At 39.6% G+C, this 25,068-nt stretch overlaps 1 long non-coding RNA gene and 8 other non-coding genes across 10 annotated transcripts; all 9 read right to left on the minus strand.

Annotated features, from left to right (window-relative positions):
* Nucleotides 1-522: 522 nt before the first annotated feature.
* Nucleotides 523-596, minus strand: LOC143396121 (small nucleolar RNA SNORD113/SNORD114 family). The gene has a single exon (XR_013090998.1). It is a non-coding gene; the product is annotated as a small nucleolar RNA SNORD113/SNORD114 family (small nucleolar RNA).
* A 3,680-nt stretch (nucleotides 597-4,276) lies between these two features.
* LOC143396134 (small nucleolar RNA SNORD113/SNORD114 family) lies at nucleotides 4,277-4,351 on the minus strand. The gene has a single exon (XR_013091010.1). It is a non-coding gene; the product is annotated as a small nucleolar RNA SNORD113/SNORD114 family (small nucleolar RNA).
* Nucleotides 4,352-5,944: 1,593 nt separating this feature from the next.
* On the minus strand, nucleotides 5,945-6,019 carry LOC143396127 (small nucleolar RNA SNORD113/SNORD114 family). The gene has a single exon (XR_013091003.1). It is a non-coding gene; the product is annotated as a small nucleolar RNA SNORD113/SNORD114 family (small nucleolar RNA).
* Nucleotides 6,020-8,373: 2,354 nt separating this feature from the next.
* On the minus strand, nucleotides 8,374-8,448 carry LOC143396123 (small nucleolar RNA SNORD113/SNORD114 family). The gene has a single exon (XR_013091000.1). It is a non-coding gene; the product is annotated as a small nucleolar RNA SNORD113/SNORD114 family (small nucleolar RNA).
* A 2,499-nt stretch (nucleotides 8,449-10,947) lies between these two features.
* On the minus strand, nucleotides 10,948-11,019 carry LOC143396135 (small nucleolar RNA SNORD113/SNORD114 family). The gene has a single exon (XR_013091011.1). It is a non-coding gene; the product is annotated as a small nucleolar RNA SNORD113/SNORD114 family (small nucleolar RNA).
* A 5,843-nt stretch (nucleotides 11,020-16,862) lies between these two features.
* Nucleotides 16,863-24,308, minus strand: LOC143393590 (uncharacterized). Of its 2 annotated transcripts, none has more exons than XR_013090634.1 (7): nucleotides 23,145-24,308; nucleotides 22,793-22,869; nucleotides 21,723-21,805; nucleotides 20,768-20,853; nucleotides 19,705-19,767; nucleotides 17,901-18,058; nucleotides 16,863-16,970 (listed from the first exon to the last, which is right to left on the minus strand). It is a non-coding gene; the product is annotated as an uncharacterized LOC143393590 (long non-coding RNA). The 2 variants fall into 2 exon arrangements; XR_013090633.1 differs by having other exon boundaries at nucleotides 19,705-19,772.
* LOC143396126 (small nucleolar RNA SNORD113/SNORD114 family) lies at nucleotides 20,358-20,429 on the minus strand. The gene has a single exon (XR_013091002.1). It is a non-coding gene; the product is annotated as a small nucleolar RNA SNORD113/SNORD114 family (small nucleolar RNA).
* LOC143396124 (small nucleolar RNA SNORD113/SNORD114 family) lies at nucleotides 22,230-22,300 on the minus strand. The gene has a single exon (XR_013091001.1). It is a non-coding gene; the product is annotated as a small nucleolar RNA SNORD113/SNORD114 family (small nucleolar RNA).
* On the minus strand, nucleotides 23,797-23,868 carry LOC143396122 (small nucleolar RNA SNORD113/SNORD114 family). Its single transcript, XR_013090999.1, has one exon. It is a non-coding gene; the product is annotated as a small nucleolar RNA SNORD113/SNORD114 family (small nucleolar RNA).
* Nucleotides 24,309-25,068: the final 760 nt, after the last annotated feature.

The raw sequence follows: 25,068 nt of genomic DNA on the forward strand, positions 1-25,068 counted from the left end.
ATGTTCACTTATGTGGCCACTGATACCATTGATTCCTTGTAATACCATCATGATGAATTCATCAACACAACAGCCTGACACAAGATCCTTGTATGTTCCTGGCAACACTTTTTAGGATGGGTCATGGAGGGAACAGACTGTCGACTCACCTTGGTCAACATGTTCCGAACACACAGATAGAGCTGCAGAGCTCCTGCCCCAGAGAGAGTGCTAAAGTCAACTGGAGCATGTCCATCCTGGAAAGTAGAAAACAGAGGAGGGGATAAGACTGGGGCATCCTCCCCAGACCCTTGCTCTGTGCAGAGTCTATCATCTAGCCAGTCACACGTGCAAAATCATTCCTTAAAATGTTGGCATTTCATTTTCTCTTAAGAAAGCGAACAACTTTGAAATTGCCATTGGCACAGAAGAGTACCTTATAATTCATTCTGTGTTAAGCACAAAAACCAAGCCCATAACTTCGTGCCCAGCATCTCCCTATGGGACCCCTCTGAATGGGGGAATGGACAAGAGTCCTTGGCATTGGACCTCAGAGTTTCAGACACATGTAGTCATCATGCTTGACTCACACACCACCAGTCGTCATCATTGGTCCAGGAAGGGGCCATTTGTTCTTGACTTATTTTTAGATGATTTGTTGATTAATTCAGAAATTCACTACTAATAATTTTAAAGCACTATGATCCACAAAACCCATGAAGAGTCCTAATATCCTTAACTTGCATATGAAATCATTCTCTGATCAATATCTCCTTTACTGGGCTGGGGCTATAGTTCAGTGGTAGAGTACTTGCCTTGCAGGTGTGAGGCCCTGGGTTCGATCCTCAGAACCACATAAAAATAATTAAACAAATAAAGATAGTTTGTCCATTTACAACTAAAAAAAATATTTTTAAAAAGTATCTCCTTTACTAAAAATCCTCACTTTTCATAAATGAATTAATAAATAGAGTACTTTGTGTGCACCCTGTGCTTGTCATTGGACCCTAGCTGGCCCTCTCCATATGGCACAGCTTTAATGCTACAGTGAACATCCTTAAACCAACACAAGGGCACCATGACTCACATCAGTCTCCAAACCCACGAAGGATGCGTGAACCATCCCGAGGGAGTTCCTTCCGATGTATACATCAGAGCTGTAATCAGTAATTCTGGGTACATCATTCCCTTTCTCTCAAGAAAATGAACAACCTCAAACTTGTCACTGACCCAGAACACAAACCCTGCCTGTAAGTCACACGGTATCATCATCAGCCAAAGAGCTGCCACTCAAGTGCCATTCATTTCTTATTGCCTTTCATGTTTCCAATGTACATTAATCATTTTTCTGGCCTCATCAGATAATTCTGTACTTCAGCAATGCTTCATCTATTTTATGTCGACTTATTTATCTATTTTTTCACTGATTCTTTCATTGATCAATAATAATGGTAGAAAGACAGTGTGTGAAAACAAAGACAAGATTTGTCTTTATGTTGGGCCTCAGAGTGTCATACATACATTTTTAATCTTTGACTCACACTAGCATGTCTTGTAGGCCTGGGGAAGGCCCACAATTTCTTCATTCATTTCTGAATTATTTAATTGATTAAATTTTAAAACACTACGAATGACAAAGGTCCAAGAAGAGACTGAAGATCCCAAATACTCAACTAGGATCATTCCCATTATACTACATCCCTTTCACTCACTACTCTTAGTATTTCTTATATACATTAATCAATAATACATCATATGAATCCCTTATTTGCCACTAGGCAACAATTTGCCTTTATTTATTACATTTAATGCTTTTTAATAATCAGTGCTTTCAATCTCCATAGTTTCAGTTACTCAGGATGGCAATGATCCAAGAATATTTAATTAAAAATTTCAGGAAAAAAAAATCATGTTTTAAACAACTTTTATTCCAGTATATGTGATAACAGCTCTATTTTATCATTAGTTCTTGTGGACAACTAACTGCTCTTAATTTATAATTCAACTATTTTAAATACATGCATACAGGGAAAAACATAAGTGGGTGTAGGGTTCAGGGCTGTATCCAGGCTTGGCATTCACTGGGAGTCCTGAAATACATCCCAGATGGACCAGGAGAACTATTGTGTCCTTAAGTAAGTCCCTAAATCAGGGGTAAGAACATCAGCTACATAGTGCTCTCCGGGTTCCTAACAAAACATGCAACCAAAGCAGAGCCCTTCAGCCAGGGGAGGGGTGCATTCTGAGGAGTGTGAATGAGAGCAAGTGCTTTTTAAATGAGGACATTCTGTACCCTGTTCCTTGTTTTTTACCTCACATTTAGCCACTCACTGAGGTAATCAGTAATTTGAAGTACACATTCCATATGAAAACGAACAATTTTGAACATACTCCTGACAGAAAATGAACCTTTGTCTATAACGTACACTCTCTTGGGGCTCTCCTTAAACTGGATTTGGGGTTCACATTACTTTAATAGTTTTCTGGAATCACCCATGTTTTAGTTCACTCATGTCTATTTATTTGTATTTATCGATGGGTCGTTTCCTAGGTATAAGCATGAGAGTTTGAAGATACATGGCCACAGGTACCAGACCAAGGCTCCTGGGAACCCTGACACCTGCCTGCAGGACCACACCCACAGGAGGGGGTGAGTTCTCCACTCTGAACCTGAGCTCCAGGTACCTCTTCCACACATATGACGTATATGACCCCTGCAGTCATCACTGGCCCAGACTGCCATCTTCCACCACTGTTACCTGACTTCTTCCATGATTCATTTGATTATATTTGGTAATGAAAATTTGAGAATATAAATTAAAAATTTTTAAATGCAACCATTCAGAAGAGTTAGGAACGTCTTTTTGCATTAGAAGAGGCTTTATAACCCTGATCTGCACACAAAGAAGTACTCTCCTATGATGACGTCCTTTTGTGTATTATCCTGTTTTGTGGCTACATTCATTTATACAAAGCTTCCATATCCATAGATGTCACAAGAAACAATTGTGTTCTTTAACTACTTCACACTCTTTTTTTGAAAAAATTAAGATTTTATTTATCTAGAATTAAAGCAGGCAAAGAGTTGAAAAATAAGCAAACAGAGGATTTTCTTTTTCTTTTTCAGATATATATTTGTATGGGGCTTAAAAGAGCAACTTAATTTAATTTCTAAAATTTTTATTTGTACAAGTTAATTATCACAATTAAAAGCCTTCTGTAATCCTGAATCTCACCCCTGAACAGAATCAATTGCAAATATTTCTCTGTGTTTTTAGGTATTGTTTCTATTTCTAAAACATATGTTTTCCAGGGCTGGGGTTGTGGCTTACAGGTAGAGTGCTCGCCTAGCATGCATAAGGCACTGGGCTCCATCATCAGCACATAGAAAATGAAGATGTTGTGACCACCTAAAACTAAAAAGTCAATATTAAAAGAAAACAGAATATGTTTCCTGTACCTGCCAAACTCATTTTCTTCTTGTCCTTCTAGGTTTTGCTTTCAATTTTGAACACTATCGATTATCTGGGTTCTAATGTAGACATTTCTCTATGAGAAGATTGATACTAAATGCTTTTATCTCCTACCAAATTCCAAATCAAAATATCACACTCTTAATAATACATTCATAATTGTAGGATGGAGAAAGACCCTGACACGAGGGAGAGGACTTTAGCCATTACTCACAGGAATCCCAGCACTCTTAAGCAACCACAGCTGGTGACCAGGGAAGAATGTAAGTCACCTCAGTGGCTCATTCCAAGAGTCAAAAGGAAGCTCTGTGTGCACTGATTTCTATGTTCTTCATTTCATTCATGCAGTCATTCAGCTGTTTATTACTATTTAATTTGTGCTGTGTGTGTTTGTGTGTATGCATATGTATGTGTATATTTTGTGCTTCTGTATGAACACATACGCGTGCATGCACATACATCTTACAAAAGGAATATCTCCATCTTGAGCCTGACCCAGAATAAGAAAACTGACTCTTATTTACTGTCTATACAATTCTTACCTAAAATGGTAACACTGTTTCTAAATAGCCATAAAGTGTTATACATTTTAAACAATATTTCTATTTTAACTTAAATATCTGCACATATAACCAATATTTCCTGCCTCAATGTAAATGCACATAGAGAATACATCACCTCTTCTTTATGAATTTATTACATTAGCTTAATGACACATTAATAATGAACCTATTGCCACAAATGCAATGACATCATGTGTGTACATCCCTGATTTTTTCCTAGAGTCAATTCCAATAGAGAAAGTGGACTAATTCTGTAGTGTGTTGGACCTCAGAGCTTCAGACACACATTATTCATAGTCTGTAACACAAATTGTCATCATTGCTATCATTGGTCCCTGACTGGATAACCTTTTCTGCATTTGTTCTGACGTTCTGATCAACAAAAGGGCTATATCATTAATAACAATAAAACTGCATGGTTTAGAATAACCAAAAAGATCTTTGGACATCAATCTAAGGAACAATTATCAACATAAGAGTAAAATTAAACTGAATAACTTAATGTTTAATCTGATACTAATAATTAGGTCATGGTAAATATTTTACTCACTTAAAACTTTTTAAGTTTTTAATTGAGAGATAAGATTCCTTCAGTGGATGAATGGATAAAAAAATGTGGCATGTATACACAATTGAATTTTACTCAGCAATAAAAGAGAATAAAATCATGACATATGCAGGTAAATGGATGGCGTTGGAGAAGATAATGCTAAGTGAAGTTAGCCAACACCCCCTGCAAAAAAAATGCCGAATGTTTTCTCTGATATAAGGAGACTGACTCATAGTGGGATGGGACGGGGAACATGGGAGGAATAAATGAATTCTAGATGGGGCAGAGGGGAGGGAGGGAAAGGGAGGAGGCAGGGGATTAGCACAGATGGTGGAATGTGATGGACATCATTATTCAAAATACATGTATGAAGACATGAATTCAGTGTCAACCTACTTTATAAACAGAGATATGAAAAATTGTGGTATATATGTGTAATAAGAATTGAATGCAAACAAAAACACAAGTACATGTATAAAGACATGAATTGGTGTGAACATACTTTATATAAAGATATAAAAAATTGTGCTCTATAGGTGTGATAAGAATTGTAATACATTCCACTGTCGTGTATTTAAAAAAATAAAATCCATAATAAAAAAATATCTATGTATTCCTCATGTATAACATTGTACAATCTATACAGATTGTACAATGACTAAATCTAGCTAATCAATATATGCATTACCTCATATATTTATGAATTTTGAGGTGAGAACATAGAACGTCTCCTTTCATATATTTTAAAAATATAATATATATTATTAACAACAGAATAATATTGTGTAACATATCTTTTGAATTTATTTTCCTTATTGAATTAACTTAATAGTATTTCATTTACCATGAACACACTCAAATGAGTAAAGCTAAGAAAGAACTTTGGAAAAAACTCACCTTAAGTCTTTCTTAACTCAGAGGAAGCATGACATTTTTGGTCACAAGAGAAGCTTCAATCAGGTGACTGCGTCACTTCCAAAGAGTACAGAGCAGGGGACATGATGAAAACCTTTTCTCCATAGTCCATGTTATCTACTATAAATGAGAAATTTAGACATTGATTAATCTATTGTAATTAGATTTCTTTTCCTCTTAATAAAATCTCAAATTTGCCAAGAGTAATGATTAGCTATTACTTATCATGAGAATTTTCATCTGCATATTATATCTGTGTTAACATTCATTTAGCTAACTATATATTTTATTAATAAACAATGTTTGACCATCTTCATCTTTCTTAATTTACATGTTTAATTATACATTCTTGATCACTTACATTATTTTCAAAACTCATGAACAGAAGGATCAAAAATAAGACCCTCCAACACTGATATTGAAAGATGAAAGATCAGAAATGAAGAAGGGACCAGATGCAACAATCGGACCTCAGAGTTTCAAACACCAGGTGCTCATCACAAGTCACTCACATGCAGCCAGATGTCATGATTGGTCCAGTGCTAAGCTCTCTTTCAACTAAAACTAATAGAAATTGATTTGTTGGACAATTCATACATAAATATATATGAATAACAAAACACAAGAGTATTATCATTCACCTATTAATTAACTGATAATATTTATGAGAGCCTATGATTCAAAACACGCAAACCAAGGCAAGAACAAAGACCAAGACCCACACTGACCTCCAAGTCTGCTGGAGAGTCACCCATGGAGAACCTGGCCACGGAGGAGTTCCAAACCAGCTCAAGAGGGTCCACTGGGGACAAGCGCACAGCAGACCCAGGGAAAGAAAAGCAAACAAACAACACACTGAGACTTTCTCTCCACTGACCCTTGCTTTTCACTCTTCATTGAGAAACTCACTCTTGTGGCCTCTGCAAAAGCTCTTAGCTCTTAGCAAAAGCAGCTAATTCAAAATGGCCCCAGATCACAGCAGGAACCCTGCAGGGTCCCTGCACTCACTGTGTCCTCTAAGCCATGAAGGCTTGGCCATGGAACACCAGCGCAGATTGGACTTGTGTGCCGACACCATGTGTTCCATGACCCACCACTGAGTTCTGTCATTAAACAATGCTTCAGTGCACCATTGTCTGGCATCTTCTCATGTAACTATAGTTGTAGGATTTGCAAGTGTAACCACACAGGGGAAGACCAAGATCCTTCCATGTTCCTGCCTGGGTCCCGAGGATGGTGCCCACCAAAAGCACTTCTATTCCTCTCATGTTGGACATCATGTCCAGACACGCTTCCTCCCTCACAAGTGGCTCATGTGACCAGCCAAGAGCACAGGGTCATGTCTTGGTCTCTTCATGGTTCATTCATTTGCACCTTTGTTTTGATTAGGTAATTAATTAATGTATAAGAATAAAATGAAACATGATGTCCAGAACCTAAGCTGCTGGACAAATCCAACATCTGTCTGTAGAATCCTCTGTCAAACATACAGCATCTCTCAATATTCAACCTCTGTGTGGCTCATGATCAATTAATAACTGCAAGGTTCCTCATCATATTCATTATTGGGCCATGGTTAGTTTTTATTTGTTTAAGAATTTTAAGGATGCTATGATACCTCTACACCATCCCCCAGAGAAGAAAAAACACCTTGGCTATCACTCACAGTGGTCACCTCCTTAACACAGTGACAGCACAGAATGTCTCCACACAGCAGGGTCCTCATACCAGTCAGGGACAGCCACTGTGAAGCACCAAGCAGGCAAGATCACACTAAGCCCGGGACGACCTCTCCACTGATGGATGCATCCCATCCTTCACTCACATCCTTCACTTGGCTTCCATCAATTACGGCAATATTTGTTTTTCTCAAAATAGGATAAACTCTAGCTTGCAAAAGATCAAGAACAATGCTCAAGTATAATTTTTCACTGTGTATATCTTCCTGACCCCAGAGGAAATACCCTTCATGTACTTTACCAGCGGACAATGCTGCAGCGCCTAAATATGCTTATTCTGCCACCATTAATCAGGTTATAAGAATACACATGAAATACATGGAGAGAAAGATCCATGCATCCTACCATCACCTGACATTGCACATAGGATCCATTCCATAGCAGGTATGAACCAGGGTCTGCTTCTGTTGGACCTCTGATTTGTTTATTGGTCCAAATAAAATAATAGCATAAAACACTTGAAAATAAAGATCTAATCTGTTGTGGGATAGCCCTCAAGGGCACTTGACCACTGAGCCAAATCCCCAGCCCTATTTTGTATTTTATACAAAATAGCTGCTTAGTACCTCACTTTTGCTGAGGCTGGCTTTGAACTTATGAACCTCCTGCCTCAACCTCCTGAGCTTCTGGTATTGCAATTGTGTGCTATCGTGCTGGCTCTAGACACTTTCATAGTATATGAGTCAAATACAACAGTGACCTACTGATTTAATCATTGATTCACTAATAATTCATGAAAACCTTCTTATTCCCAGAAAGCCCACAGATAGCCCTGGTGGTGGTCATCTGTATAGGTACCATCTTACCACTCTACTTCTCCAAACACCATCCTCAGCTTTGTACACATGTATTTTGGTATATTACTTCCCATTCATCTGATCTTTGGCCTTGGGTGTGCCTAATGTATTATAGTTCACATTTTCTACAACTTAAGCAAAGGCCCTTCAATGATCCAGCAGAACCACCCAAAGAACTCTAGCTATGACTCACATTGGTCCCAAGTCCTGACGCAGAGATGCAGCCAATGGTTTGGCGACCAGGGAGGTATGGCTCCATCCCCTCGGAAGCATCCATGCTAAGGAGTAGAGAGCAGAGAAGATGGCAAGAGTGAGACATCCACCCACCCACCTTCGCTGATCCTATTCCCTTTGGGGTTGGACCTCAGAGTTCCAGAAACGTATTATTCATGATCAGAGATTCATACGCCGGCAGTGATCATCAGCAGTCCAAGGAAAGACCCACCTCAGTCAGCCAATTCCATTCATCTCTACATTTAGTGTCTGCATGAGTAGATCCAACTTGACAATTTGAGCTGTGTACTAATTTTTATTCCAGTTGTACAAATGAATGGGAAGCAGTATGGAAACGTGACCCACATATGCAGTGGCAAGTACTGAATGAGGAGCTTCACACTGGCATCACAGGAAACGTTCTTCAGACTCTTTGATGAGTGTGGACTAACTGCACACAGGTCTGTGCACAGTGTGCTATCTCAGAGCACATCTCTTCCTACCAAGGTCATTAACATTACCATCATTACTTTCTTTTTGCTCAGGGGGCGGGGGGATTCCAGGGACTGAACTCAGGGGCACTTGGCCACGGAGTCACATCCCCAGCCCTATTTTTTGTATTTTATTTAGAGACAGAGTCTCACCAAGTTGCTTAGCACCTCACTTTTGCCGAAGCTGGCTTTGAACTCACGATCCTCTTGCCTCAGCCTCCCATGCAGCTAGGGTTACAGGCATGCACCACCGTGGCCATTACTACTTTAAATTTGGAAACTTTGTGCACAGCTCTTATAATTGTTCATAAAACATATAACAGGTTTATTGAACTACAGTCACTGTTAATCTGTTAGTTCACTCATAATGTTCCTCAAAGACTGTGATTCACAAACACCCAATAAGGCCATAACTCTGCATGATAAAGATCTAGCAAGATCCTCACCGCAATATACATCTATCACTACTCATTCACACTTTTTTATATCTGGTTTACTTCTTATCAAGATTCATCTTACTCCAAAATTTAAAAGGATTACACTAAGCTTCATGTGGTGGTACCACACACATTTCAAACATACAAGGAGTTCCCCTAAGCACACCACCCAAACCAAGGCAAGAACAAAGACCAAGACCCACACTGACCTCCAAGTCTGCTGGAGAGTCACCCATGGAGAACCTGGCCACGGAGGAGTTCCAAACCAGCTCAAGAGGGTCCACTGGGGACAAGCGCACAGCAGACCCAGGGAAAGAAAAGCAAACAAACAACACACTGAGACTTTCTCTCCACTGACCCTTGCTTTTCACTCTTCATTGAGAAACTCACTCTTGTGGCCTCTGCAAAAGTCTTAGCTCTTAGCAAAAGCAGCTAATTCAAAATGGCCCCAGACCATAGCAGGAACCCTGCAGGGTCCCTGCACTCACTGTGTCCTCTAAGCCATGAAGGCTTGGCCATGGAACACCAGCGCAGATTGGACTTGTGTGCCGACACCATGTGTTCCATGACCCACCGCTGAGTTCTGTCATTAAACAATGCTTCAGTGCACCATTGTCTGGCATCTTCTCATGTAACTATAGTTGTAGGATTTGCAAGTGTAACCACACAGGGGAAGACCAAGATCCTTCCATGTTCCTGCCTGGGTCCCGAGGATGGTGCCCACCAAAAGCACTTCTATTCCTCTCATGTTGGACATCATGTCCAGACACGCTGCCTCCCTCACAAGTGGCTCATGTGACACCAGCCAAGAGCACAGGGTCATGTCTTGGTCTCTTCATGGTTCATTCATTTGCACCTTTGTTTTGATTAGGTAATTAATTAATGTATAAGAATAAAATGAAACATGATGTCCAGAACCTAAGCTGCTGGACAAATCCAACATCTGTCTGTAGAATCCTCTGCCAAACATACAGCATCTCTCAATATTCAACCTCCCTGTGGCTCATGATCAATTAATAACTGCAAGGTTCCTCATCATATTCATTATTGGGCCATGGTTAGTTTATATTGGTTTAAAATTTTTTAGAAAAGAAACATTAAATCTCACTAAGCTTCATCTATATTATTTACCAGGAAGAAGCATCTGTGACATCCTGAGCTTTATGCTCATGTACAGCTGGCGAATGTAACATTATACATTGTATACTTCACGTGGGAACATTTTGCCTTCTAGGGTTATATGTAATTTTTTAAGTGTAGCAATACTTCTTTAAAAAAAAAAAAGCAGATAAAACTGGAACATCAGCTATTACTCACGTAATCCAAACTCCATGACAACATGATGGCAGCATTAATGGCTCAAAATCATCCAGTCTGCGGAACAGAGGACAAAGCAGACCACTGATACAGGACACCTGTCCCCTGACCCTGGCTTTTCATAATCCCTGTACTTGCTCTACTAGGAATTCATTATCTGGAGGATATTGGTATCATTTTTTTGTACAAAAATGAATAACCAGAAATATTGTTTGTCCCGGATGCTGAGTAATACCTATCAATCATACTGTGCACAACACTCTTAGCCAAGGAAGGCACAGCAGTGTGACATTTACTTACATTGCTGTCAATAGTTGTAATACGTAGCAATGACTGGTCAAGCCTCTTATAATAGTATTTCCATTATACAGATTTTTCATTGATCCAAATACAATTATAGAATAAAAATCAATGAATGCATTGACCAAAAATAAATATATTCTATATTACTAATGCCTGTTTAATAACATTATTTCAAGAAGAGAAAGCCAGACATGTGTTCATATTTTATGACTCATACGCCACCACTAGTCATCATCCTCTGTTTGTCCAAAGAGTTCTAATTCGTCTATTGATTAATTCATTCATTGCCTATTGATTAATTCATTAATGGAATAATTATAATTATAGAACCTTGATTCACAAAACCCAAAGAAGAGCCACATTATTCCTAGTCTATTATGGAATCATTCCAATGTTAGAATCTTGGAATTAATTCATTAATAACCCTCAATTTTTCATATACACAGTATCAATACTTCATAGTGCACGTATATTTATCAAAAATATACAGTCTATTTTTTATTATATTTTAAATTATTTTATAATTCAGGAAGTACTCAAGAAAACCATTCAAACCAAGACAAGAACACTCCCATGACTCACAGTGGTCAGCAGCTTCTTCCAACCATGGACATGGAAGACCCTTCTGTCCACAGGTCATATCCATTCTAGGGAGCAGAGGGCAGAGAAGATGACAACAAATTGAGATGTGCCCTAGAGTTCACCTGTCACAGTGAGACACTTAAGCAATCAAATTTGGTTGGAGTTAGAGAAGAACCTCAGATTTAAAAGGTAGTCACTGTCCTCACTCATACAGCTCCTAGAATCATCATTGTTCCACAACGACTGCTCATTCACTCCAACCATTTCATTTTCTGAATCATTATTTATGCACTAATTGAATGATCATAAGCCCTATGCAAGTCACCCCGTCCCAAAGAGAAAAACTAACCACAACTCACACTGGGCTGTAGCTCCTCTCAACAGGGTGCTAATGGCTCCTGACCATGGAGCCATTCGCCTGTCCACAGGCCATGTCCATTCTGAGAAGCAGAGGGTAGAGAAGATAACAACGATTGGAGAAGTGCCCCACTTTTAATCTGTCACAGGGAGACATTTAGACAAACACACTTGGTGGGAGATAGGGAAGGACCTCAGATCCAGAGGTCTCCACCCCTACCCCTCCAGCAGTCATCATCGATTCAGGAGGGGTCCTTGACCTGTCTAACCATGGCTACTTTCTGATTCATCAATTTATACTTGACTAATGGCTTATGCAAGCCAACCCATCTCAAACAGGAATATTGACCAGGACTCACACTGATGGGCAGCTCCCTCAGGAGGGTTCGAAGGGCACCAGACCACGGAGCCATCCTCCTGTCCACAGGCCAGGTCCAATCTGAGGAGCAGAGGGCAGAGAAGGTGGCAACTCATGAAGATGCGCCCCTCTTGGCATCTCTCACCCTGAGACTTTACGGCAATCATTGTACATTGCACTTAATGAAGGAACTCAGGTCCAGAGGCAAGTCACAGTCCTCACTCAGACACCTCCAGCAGTCATCATCGATTCACTATGGGTCTTCAATCTGTCCAACCATTGCTACTTTCTAAGTTATTAATTCATTAATTGATAAATTATAAGCCTTTGATTCACTAAGTCTGAAATGCCTTGTTGTTTTAATCTGTATGTGTAATCATTGACACCTCTGTGTCATATGCATAATCAATGCAATGCTTCATGTCCCTCCTGTTATCTATGGGAGGTACCGAACGTCACACTTGTGCCTATGCGTACACTTCCTGTGAATCGGTAAATGGTCTTAGGCCTGCTACCCATCCCAAGCAGGGACGCTGATCAGGACTCACACAGGTCTGCAGCTCCTCCTCAGAAGGGCGCTAACAGCACCTGACCAGGGGCCAGCCCTCTTGTCCAAAGGCAATGTCCACTCTGAGAAGAGAGCAGAGATGTTGACAACAAATGGGGTATGCTCACTGCTCATTCTTGATCTGTGCCAATTCATTAATTGGAACTTGCCATTGACCCAGAACACTGTCTATGATTAGGTCTACACCACCATTAGTCAAAAGGAGACATGCACGCACCAGTTATTGCTCTTTGAACTGCACTATGATCTGTATATGTTGGTATGTTTCCTGCTTTACCACAAAGTTTCGGAACTGTACCACGTGGAACACATGAACACAAGGTTGTGATTCCTCTTTGGGGCCCCGCCTTTCACTTGGCCCTTGCTCAGTGTTACACTGCACAGGGAAGTAGGACGTTCACTGTTCTTCTCTGGAGAAAACCAACATTACAGCACTTGGTTATTGGCTGTAGATGTCATTCCTGTCCAGAGAAGGACGAGGGTGGAGACAGTTATATTCCTTGTTAGATATCTGTATATTTAGTGTGTTCATGGTTTTAATTACTTACCCATGTACAGGACCGGTGGGGATGTGAGACCATCTTCATCATATTAAATCTGTACACTAATTCTTCCTTTGGGTCATTCCAAAAAGTGAGCCTTTAACTTTCCTGATATCAGTCTAGGGGGGCGCTTTAAACAGAGGTGTAGACTACACCCACTTTTTTATTGGACCTCAGAGGTTCACACACAGAACACTCATCCTGTGACTCAGGATTACATCCCTTTTTCTTTATTCTCGTGTGTATTTGTTAATTGATCAATTAATTACCTTACTGATGTAAGTTTTAAAACTAGGTTTCACAAAAACCTGAGAGGCAGGGCAATGAGTGTTGTGCATGTCTGATGGATCACCCGGCGTATCCATGTATTTTTTCCATGAACTTTCATCCCATGGGGATTCATAAATCTCATTAATTCCACCTTAATTGTGGTCCACGGTTGGCCTTTTGGATTATGTTTCACATTTTTAAAGACACAGTGACCACCTCGTGGCAAAACTCTCAGAAGGATGTGAGCCTTCCTCACAGTGGTCCTCTGCCCTCAGCCTCGAGGGAACACGGAGCTCGCTCCATGGAGGAACATACAAATGAGGGGGCGTGTGTCCTTCTTGGGGACAATGAGACAAAGAACATGAGCTAGAGGCTGAGATGGTCCTTTGTGCCGACAGTCGGGTATCGACTGTTTCATAATATAAACATGGATACAAACATAGAGACATGTTTGGGTGTGTTGGATGCACACCTACAAAACTGGACGCTGCCTACCCGTGTCCCTGCCTAATGGTCCTTAGGAAAAGAAGTGACATCTTCAGTCCACTGATTGCTTGACGTGTTCCCATGTGTTGTTTATATTCACGTTATTCCATGCCTCGCCACAGACGTCCATGGCGGGACCAGGTTTCATGCACTTATTTACTGTCTGACACACCTAGTTATCTAGTGTCCATCAATGAATCCACCTGTATAGGTGAAAGTATGGGACAGGACCTTGCTGGGTCTGGCTCAGATGTCCAGACATGGCACCTGTTATCGTGACTCAGGTGCCACCAGCTGCCCTCGGTGGACGAAGGCTGGGCCTTCCTTCGTCCTCACCTAAACTGGTTTATTGATGACTCTGTGATTTTGCCAATCATAATTAAACACGTGTCAATCACAAACACTCAAAGACCACATAAGATCCATCTGTGTGCCCACCACCTGTCTTGGGAACCGTTTGCCTGATTGATCCCCTTGTCACAAAAACCAATAGATGTGCTTCACTCCAGCCCAGAGTGGACCGAGTGCCTCAGCACAGAGAGGCAGCCTGGGCACCCAGAGTGTGGTCGGTGCTGGGGGTAGTTCAGCAGTGCACGTGCTGAGCAACTGACCCCAGATGGAGGTGCTCCCTCATCGAACCCTCTAGGTGCATATGAATTTGAGGTAATACCTATCAAGTTTTCTCTCAAGAAAATGAAGAATATCAAAATTTCCACTGATCCACAATTTGAATTGTCTAAATCATCCTCATTCAAAGAAGTAAGACACCTTTTTTAATAGACTATTTTTAATTTTTAAGAATAAAAAATTCTTTTTTAATGAAATTTGATATTTTCTTTTTTAATATTTATTTATTCTTTAGTTGTAGTTGGACATGATATCTTTATTTTATTGATTTATGTAGTGCTGAGGATTAAACCCAGGGCCTCACATGTGCTAGGCAAGCACTCTACCGCTGAGCCACAGTCCCAGCCCAAAATTTGGTATTTTCAATATATTTTAGTATTTTTATTGCCTCGCCATGGTCACGGAGTAGACACTTCTTATCTTCGCTTATTTACATTTCTCCAATGATTGTTACGTTGTTGTCATTTATGACAGTAGAACCCAACTATAGAAAAAACAATCCAAGAAAATGGTCCCTTTACATTGCTAGAATCCAACCCAAACGGACATACTTTGTTTGTTATTATCAGGTCTCGCTGCATGGCGCACACAGCAGTCACTCACTACAGAGACCTCATACCCCAGGGTCATCGTCATGACCTTGTCTTGGGTCAATTTCTCTGCATCCTCAACTACTTTTGTTAAGCAATTAATTTGTAATTCTCTAGTAATGATAAAATAAATATCTACTGATCATAAAAACTGCACAGGAGATGCTTGATATTTTTCTAGACAATCACACTCATCAACTACTCTTCCTTCGTCATTCATCCTCACTGTGACAAGAAAAAAAAAAAGATCAATGGATCAACGCCATGTTCCATTTCAACGCCATATTGATCACAGGGCAACGGCTGCCCTCTCGGATCAGCCTTACTTTCTGGGACAGCACACTCGATATCCCGGACAAAACACCAGACAATGATGAGCACACTGGCCATTATCCACACTGGTCTCCACGGTCCGACACACAGAGGTGCCCGCACAGCCTCGTCCTACCCACCCGGCTCTGCCCATCCTGAGAAGGACAGAGTCGATGACTAAGGCTGATCTGCACAATCCTCCTTTTGTTTAGTGAGCAATTAAGTTTATATGACTTTGGGTTCATATTTGTTATTTTTCCGTAAGAAAATGAAAAATATCAAAATTGCCATAGGCCCAGAATAAAAACTGAGCATACTATCTGTATCATCCTAAGTCAGAGATAAGACACGTGATCCACCGACATTCCCTGGAGGACCTTAGGTTTCAGCTTACATTAACAGTATTAGAGGGGCATTAAGAGTAGGCACTCTCCGCCCTCCACGCCCCCTCCCATTCACTGTGCATGCAATTCTGCCAAGGGGCCACAAATTACACTAAGATCAAAATCCACGAAAATAATTCTTTCATACTTCTAAAATCTGTCTCATGTGAGAGTATCGGTCTAGTCAGGGTTTCTTTTTCCATTTTTAATCGACAAATAATTATATATATTTCCAGGATACAATGTGCTGTTTTGACATATGTTTTCACTGTGGAATGGTTTAAATCAAGCTAATGAAACACGTCTATCAATTCATAGCCTTGTCATTTTTGTACATATTTGTACATTTTTGTAAATATTCTCGTATTTAAAAATCTAGTCTTTGAGCCATTTTGAGACAGTGCTACCCATTGTCAGCAACCACTCTCACCAGGCTGGGTGAGGCTCCCCTAAACTTCTGCCTTTCTGAATGATGCTTGGTGTACTTTGATCTGCCCCTTTCTCCCACCGCACCCCTGCCTCGGGCAGCTACTACTCTGTGTCTGACTTCGCATTGCGTAGGACTCGCCGCCGCCCCTTGCCATCAAGGGTCCACGTGCCCCATGCATTTCATTCCCATCTACAATTCTTCATTGATTAATCCATTAATATTACTTTTTTTTAAATCCTATGATTTTTAAACTCCAAGGGACAAAGAGAAAACAAGAAGGAAAGACCTGACACCCACATTAGCTACAGATTCACTGTCAACCTGGGCATATCAAGACACGGTCCTCAGTGTTTCAGGGATGTATTAAATATGATGATTCAAGTGTCCACAGAAATGTCTCCAGAATCCATGGCCCCACTTCAATCATCCTGATCGCCACAAAAATGATTCATCAACACAATGTTTCACGTTAATCCCACCTTTTTTTTTTTTTTTTTGGGACAACAATTGTTCTTTTTACTTTAAATATACTTCTTTTATTAACTTTGAATGTTCCAAACAAAATAAATAAACTTCCCAAAGATGGTAACTGACGACCACATGTTGATCTTTATGCTCCCGCACCCATGGTCTGCCACAGAGGTCACAGTCAGGGCCAGATGCTTTGACCGGTCGGGGCGGGTCCACTCTGGAGAGAAAGAGCAGATGACAACATGACTGCGATGTTCCCTCCACTGATCTCACACCCACAGGTCATTATTCAGTCACTTAGGCGATACATTTCACATTCCATTAAGAAAAAACAATGTGAAACTTCCATCAGTGCAGAACTAGAAGGCCAGCATTATCCACATTATCTACGTCATCGGAAGCCAGAACCATTTTTCCTTACCGGATTGTTATCACTATTAATTAGTATTTTCTCTCACCTCACCTACTCCTGATAATTAGACAATGCTACAGTGTCTTCATTTTTACTTATTTTAATTGTGCATTGATTTTTTTTAATTTTTAAAATATTCTGACTGAAAATTCTATACATTGAAACTGTGAAACATATTTTAATTTTATACTGATTCTCTTATTGATCCATTTATTGCAAAAGTATCCAAAGCCACCAAAAAAGAAGATCCTTATGAAATCCTAAGTCCTTCTATAGAGTCATTACCTCTACATTTTTTTTTAATGACACAGGGTTTTACTAAGTGGAGCAGGCTGGCCTCGAAACCCTGGATGCAAAAGATCTTTCGCCCTCAGCCTCCCAAGTACCTGGGGCTACAGGTGCTTGTCACCATGTCTAGCTCGTTTCTATGTCCTTAATGATTCATTTATCTATAATCTAATAACAATAAAGTAAACATGTGTGACTGGAAAATATACACAATTCCAAAAACCCTTGAAGATCCTTAAATATCCTCAATATCTGTTTATAGAATCATTCACTTCATTTTATATTCTCCTTAATCATTCTCAAAGTTGTAAATATCAACAACTAACATGTTTCTTGCCCTGTCTATATTTATCGTTGGGTTATAGATAGCTTTTTCTTTAATTATTTTTGGTACTTCTTAATTATTACAGTGAACACCGTGAGCAAACCACATCACGCATGACTCACCTTGCTGCCCAAGCTCCTACCAAGATAGGCGACCTTTGAACCCACGATGGAGGCAGAATGCTCAACACAGCCCAGGGGTCTCCTTCAGGGAAATGAAAAGCAGAACAAACCACAGAAGCAAAATTGACACCTTATCTCTACCGGTCCATGCAGGTCACCTGTCAATCATTAATTTAATATTCAGAATTAATACATGTTAATTTTTCTTTTAGAAAAATCAACAATATCAATCTTGACACAAATAAAACAAGAACATTAAAATACATATGTATGTGCACACGTATATGGGTGCATATATCTGTGTATGTATATTTTTCTACGTCTTCCTTATCCCGTAGGATAACACCCTTTAACTATTCATTTCTTTACAGACCTCACTGTTTTCAACGTACATTATTCCTTTCTCGTATCTCATGTGATTTATATCAGACAACATTTTGCTCATTCATATTTATTCATTCCTGTTTGCCTATTCTCTCACTGATCTACCTGTAATGAAACCTAAGTCCACGAACACAAAAATCAAAACCACGGTTCTTCTGTATTCCCCACATTTGCCAACAGGACGGAATAAGCAGCGGCCAGAGGCAACACAGCTGTGGCTCCAGTCCCCAGTGCAGCGGTCACCCCTGCATCCCTCATGTGCCACAGTCATCACCACGGTCCTGGTTGGGCCTGTCTTCATTCTCGTATATACCTCTTTATGACTGAATTCATTAATTCTCTAATAATAATAAAAGCACAGAAAAATAATGGGCCGGAGCCTTGATCAGTGCTATAGCTTTCTGTAAACTAACTTCTGACACCTCTAGGTACTTTGGCTATTAATGCTTCTACATGGATTTGTTCATGTCACACATCATGTAAATTTTTATTGCCACATACATATCACAAATATATATATCATCGTGTCGTGGACGGCTTTCAAAGAAGACATTTCACAGCTTTTAAATTCAGAGGGAGCACCTCAGCAGCAGCCTGGGCTAGCAGGATGAGTCTGGGGCTAGGACTCACACTGTCATCATGGGCCACACACACGGGGGCATCTGTAAGCCCACGTGCACATCCATCCTGAGGAGCACAAAGCAAAAATGTGACTGACCGCCGAGCCAGGGCCGCCCTGGCCAGTCTTTCCAGCTCAGGCCCTTAGATACATGCTCATTTATATAATTGGAAAATACTTCACATATTTGCTTATCTTAGTTTATTAATTCTTCATTGCCCTATTTGTACTAATCATAATGATTATTACTTGTACAGTTTATATGATCATTAGCTAAAGTACCATTCTTAAACGATGCCTTTCTTAATAGACTTGAGCATTTCTAATTTACTTGTATTAATGGGCTCTCTTCCTTCCACACATTTTCATAATTGGATGATACTTTACCTATTTATTTATTTATATTCATTTGTTGATACTTTTAATATATCCAACTATAATACTGGAATTAAAATCCATGAATGCAAAGATCAAGAACACAATACTCGCATCTTACAATCTCCCTGCAGGATCACTTCCTACTGAGGTAGCATGCTAGATTGCCTTTGTTTGGAACTTCCAGTTCCTCACCTGGTGCTTATCAGCCATGCATCATGAATGGTGCTGGCCAAGGACCATTAGGGTCCAGGTGGAGCACCACACAGTATTTCATATGAATACATAACTATCATCAGAGACAATTGGCTTTCTTTGACAGTATTAAACACATTATATTAATACATGAAACGCCTTCTTGAAAAACATTCAAAAAGCTATTTTCCTGAAAAAAAAAACATTCAAAAAACTATTATCACCACTCACATTTCTATCAGTTCCCCAATAAGACAGGCAACTTCAGAAATCCATCAATCAAATAGAGTGCATCTGTTCTAGAAAGAAGAGAAAAGCAGGGATCAAACATTGACATGCTTTTTACACTGATCCTTCAGTCGGCATTTCAGAGAGATATACATATGGGTTTTGATTTGGAGTAGCACATTTCACATTTCCTTAGACCCTAAAAAAACTAGTTAACTAATCTTCAGAAATTCAGAATAAGAAGAGTAGCTCTTTGTTTTATCATCTGTATCAGCTTTAGATACAAGAGAAATACTAAAAAAATGTATAATTAATATATTTACATTTTCCATAAAAATTGGTGGCACATTTTACATGTCCACAGACTATAAAAATGCTATCATGCTTCACTTATTCGTATGTATTTATTCACACTTAATTATTGATATTTTCATTGGAACTTTACAGCATCCATTCTAGAAAAAGACTCCATCCCATACCTTTCCTCCCAATTGGACCCCTGGAGAACACCTTGCCCACTTCTTTCCTTACTTTTATTTTCTGATAAAAATCATAAAAAATAGAGTTCAAGAACACAGAGACCAAGGGCAACATCCTTGACTCTTGCCAACATCAACCCCTAGGATAACAGAGTAAACACCAGATGTCTTATGGTGTTGGACCTCAGACTTCCAAACCTACAGTCATCATGTTTGATTCATGTGCCACCAGTGGTCTCCATGGATCCAAGACATGCCCTCTTTCCCTCCTGTGTGATCAATGTTACTTGCTGATGAATCTGTAATGTCACGCATAGCAACTAGATAACGCAGATTCTCAAACATCTAAGATCAACATCCTGAAGGATGCAGCATGGCCTTCTACAGGGTCTTGAGGTTCATGGCCTACATCTCTTCCCCGACGCCATGTTGATTTTGCAAACTGTGATCAATCCATGTGATCATGGCCAGGCCATATTTATCATTCAGCCATTGTTGTTTTCATAGATGTGTAATGCTTTTTCTAGGACAATGAATGTCCTGGAGAAACAACCTCAGTCAAGATAAGAGCTCTTGACTCTACTCACCTTTCTCACAATACTCCTAACACACACAGGGAACTATACATCACAGGGCCAGAGAAGAATGCTTCCATCATCTGAGAGTGTCCACTCTGAGGGTACAGAGCACAAGAGGTTAGGAAAAGATTGAACTTTTGTCCCTTGATCCTTGCCTTTCTCCTTCCATTTCATAATTCATTCAGTAGGAGTTAAATCACAGTTTTGCTCAAGAAACCAACAACACTGAATGTGGCCTTGACCCTAGCAAGGATTCAGAACCATTATTTTTTCTGCACATGCCATTCTCGTCCAAGGCTCTAAAACATCACTACTATTTATGTCTGAATAGACTCCATGTTTTTCAAACATTTTCAAGCTACTTCTGGCCTTGACATATACTTTCATAACCAGACAATGCCTCCCTCATTTTATCTTCATTTTTTATATATTGTATATACTGATGTAAGGATTTTACCATTGTTCCAATTATAAAAATAGAATGAAAATTCATGAACCATAGGACAGAGAACAATATCCTAGATAATACCTAATATCTATTCCTAGGATTACAAGCTAGATGTCTTCTGGTGTGGACCTCAGAGTTTCAGAGACAGTCATCATCCTTGACTCATACTGAATCCCAGATTGGCGCTCTTCTGCTCCCTTAATTTCTACCATTGTTTACTGACTTATCCATCCGTTCACTGATAATATTTATAACAATGGTCCAAAGGCCTTAGGGTAACTTCTTGACATGTACTTTACAGCTCTCTACAGGAGCTTTCCCTACTTTGAATATGACTCTTACTCGCTCAAAATAATATAGCCATTACTGAGTAGTCAACATAATGATTCACGGCCATGACATGGTCATTGTTTGGCCACGGTTGCCCTTCTGAGATGACATGTGCTGGTTTTACCAATACAGTGAACCTCCTTGTAACACCACACAACCCAGGGCGAGAACTCTCACTCAACTCACATTAATCTCTATACTGTGAACACAGCAGGATCCACCGACCTTGTGGCCAGAGAAGAATGCTGTCAACACCTTGGGAGCACCCACTGTAAGAGTACAGAGCACAACAGATTTTAAAGACATTGGAATTCTGTCCATTTATTTTTCCGTTACTTCTTCATGAACCATGCATTAAATTATCACACTTTCTTCTTCATAAAACCAACAAACACTGAACAGAATTCTGTTCCCAACACTTTTTTAAAAAAACTGGACACAGCATCCATTCCAGAAAAAAAAAAACATAGCTCATCTGTTTCCTCCCAGGTAGATTTCTGGTTTTAAGAATCAAGGGTCTGAGGAAGCAGAGTACACGGTTTTCCCACTGGAGAAAGCCTTGCCCACTTCTTTCCTTATTTATATTTTTGATACAATTATAACAAATAGAACTAATGTTCAAGAAGAACATCCTCGACTCTTGATAATATCTATCCCTAGGGTAACAAAGAATACACTAGCTGTCTTATGGTTTTGGACCTCAGACTTCCAGACCTATAATCACGATCCTTGACTCATACATCACAGTGGTCATCATTAGTCCAAGACCAACCCTGCTTTTCAATAATATCTTCAGTTGCTTATTGTCAAATTGTCACTCAAGCCACTATATAATTATGACTCTCAAGTATCTGAGATCAAGAACCTTAAAGATGACCTGGGTTGTAGCTCAATGGTAGAGCGCTTATGTGGTACATGTGAGACACTGGGTTCAAGGCTCGGCACCACATAAAAAAAAATTAAAAAATAACATAAAGGCATTGTGCCCATCTACAACTAAAAAAAAAAAAAAAACTTTTTAAAAAAAGTAACCTTAAAGACACAGCATAGCTATCTACAGGATCTTTAACATCATGGCTTCATCTCTTCCCCGACGCCATGTTGATTTTACAAACTGTGATCAACCAATGTGATCATGGCCAGGCCATATTTATCATTCAGCCATTGTTGTTTTCATAGATTATGTGTAATGCTTTTTCTACGACAGTGATGGCCTGGAGAAACCACCCCAGCCAACACAAAAGCTCTTGACTCACCTGCTCCTAACACACACAGGGAACTATATATCACAGGGCCAGAGAAGAATGCGTCAATCATCTGAAGAGTGTCCACTCTGAGGGTACAGAGCACAAGGGGTTAGGAAAAGATTGACCTTCTGTCCCTTGATCCTTGCCTTTCTCCTTCCATTTCATAATTCATTCTGTAGGAGTTAAATCACAGTTTTGCTCAAGAAACCAAGAATATAGAACCTGGCCAATTCATGCCCAAGACATGTTTATCTTCTGGTCATTTTTGCCCTTCTAAAATTACATATATACTGCTTTTATGGATACAGTGAGCCTCCCGAAACACCACCCAATCCAGGAAAGGAAACCTCACTCCACTTACATTGGTCTCTTCTCCAAGAACACAAGAAAGATCCATGGACCTTGCAGCTCTGGTCATCTTTGGAACACTCATTCCGAAGAGTACAAAGTACAACAGATTTTAAAGACACTGTTACTCCATGCATTTGTTTCATTTTATTAGTCATTTATGTTTGTATTAAACTATGATTCTTTTTCCTTGAGAAAATAAACATTGAATGGGGTTCAGCCCAGAACAAAGACATAGGACATTTTTTTCATGAATATACAATCCTCATCCAAAGTGATCCTTCACTTCCTAATGGATATCTGTGATTCAATATACACCATTGGTGTTTTGTGCCTTCACACATCATTTGTCCTTCAGAGAATAGTGTTTCTCCTTTAGTAATTCAGACTTTTGAATCAATTATAAAAATAAAATCAAAATTCAAGAATCCAGAGACAGGAGTTGGGATTGTGGCTCAGTAGTAAAGCACTTGCCTAGCACATGTGAGGCACTGGATTTAATTCTCAGCACCACATTAAAAATTAAAAAAAAAAAGATATCTTGTCCATGTACAACTAAAAATATTTTAAAAGAAAAAAGGAATCCAGAGACAAAGAAAAACATCTTTGACTCTTCCTAACATCTAGACCAAACATCACCCAGTATCTACTAGGTGTCATCTGTATTGGACCTCAGATATCCAGACCTGCAGTCATCGTCCATGACTCATATGCCACCAGTGGTCATCATCGATCCAACTTTGTCTCTTCTTTTCTCAATAATATCTACAGCTGCTTATTGACCAATTCATCTTCTCACTGAAAGTATTTATGTAACTATGAGTCACAAATTTCTGAGAACAAGATCCTTAGGAATAGGGCATTGCCCACTATTAGATCTTTCTCCTCTCTCCTTAACCAATGTTATTTGTATAAATGATGATTAATCAATATAATATTTCATGTTCTTGACATATTTGTCATCCAGCCACATTTGCTATGTTCAGATTGTATGTAATCCATTTATCATATCACCAATATACTTGAAATACCACCCACTCCAGGACAAGCAATTTGACTCAACTTACATTGGCTCCTACGTTGTGAACAACATGGCAGTGACCACAAACCTCATGACTACAGAAGAATTCAGTCACCATCTTGGGAACACCATCTTGGGAACACCATCTTGGGAACATCTTTTTCCTATAACAGAGAATCACTTTAAACAAACTAATCCAAAAAGGAAAGTTGCACTACTATTCACAAGAGTCTTCGTGCTAACAGAGAGGCAGGTTGGGACCACAAGGCTAAAATCAGGCTGGAGACTCAGAATAATGCAAATTATAAAACTGGCTGATCTATCTTTATTAATCTGTTTATTGTCCTTTCTGTTAGGGTATTTATGAATCTGTGATAATATCTACATATTCCCTCTATGTTAAAATTAACGCTGTCAAACTTGAGCTGACCCAGAAAAAAACATGGACTATCCCTTCTAGTCACTACCTTTCAGATATTTAAGGAGGCATCCTTAAATATCAGTCCCCGGACTTCTTGCCTAAACACATGGATTCAGAGTTGGACAATGCTTCATCCTCTATAATTTATTTATAGATCTGCTTATTGGTTGTGAAATGAATCAACTTATAATGATAAAAATCACAACTCTCTAACTCAGAACCTCATGACAGGGGCCTGTGTTCGGATGGGAGAACGTTGACAGTTCCTGGGGTCAGCCTCTGCACTCCACGTCACACTGGCACATATCCAAGCCTCCATCACCAGAGACTGATGAAACCAGCTGTCAGGCGTTTAGGCTGCGGAACAGAAAACCGATGTCAGAAGGAAGGAAACTCTGTGGTTGTTTTCCGTGTTGTGGATGTCATGTATGACTAAACTAATTAAAGTCCTTGAGATGTGACAAGAGTTTTGTCACTGGTGGTTTATGATTCACT

This window comes from Callospermophilus lateralis, chromosome 3, assembly GCF_048772815.1.
Source record: "Callospermophilus lateralis isolate mCalLat2 chromosome 3, mCalLat2.hap1, whole genome shotgun sequence".
NCBI lineage: Eukaryota > Metazoa > Chordata > Mammalia > Rodentia > Sciuridae > Callospermophilus > Callospermophilus lateralis.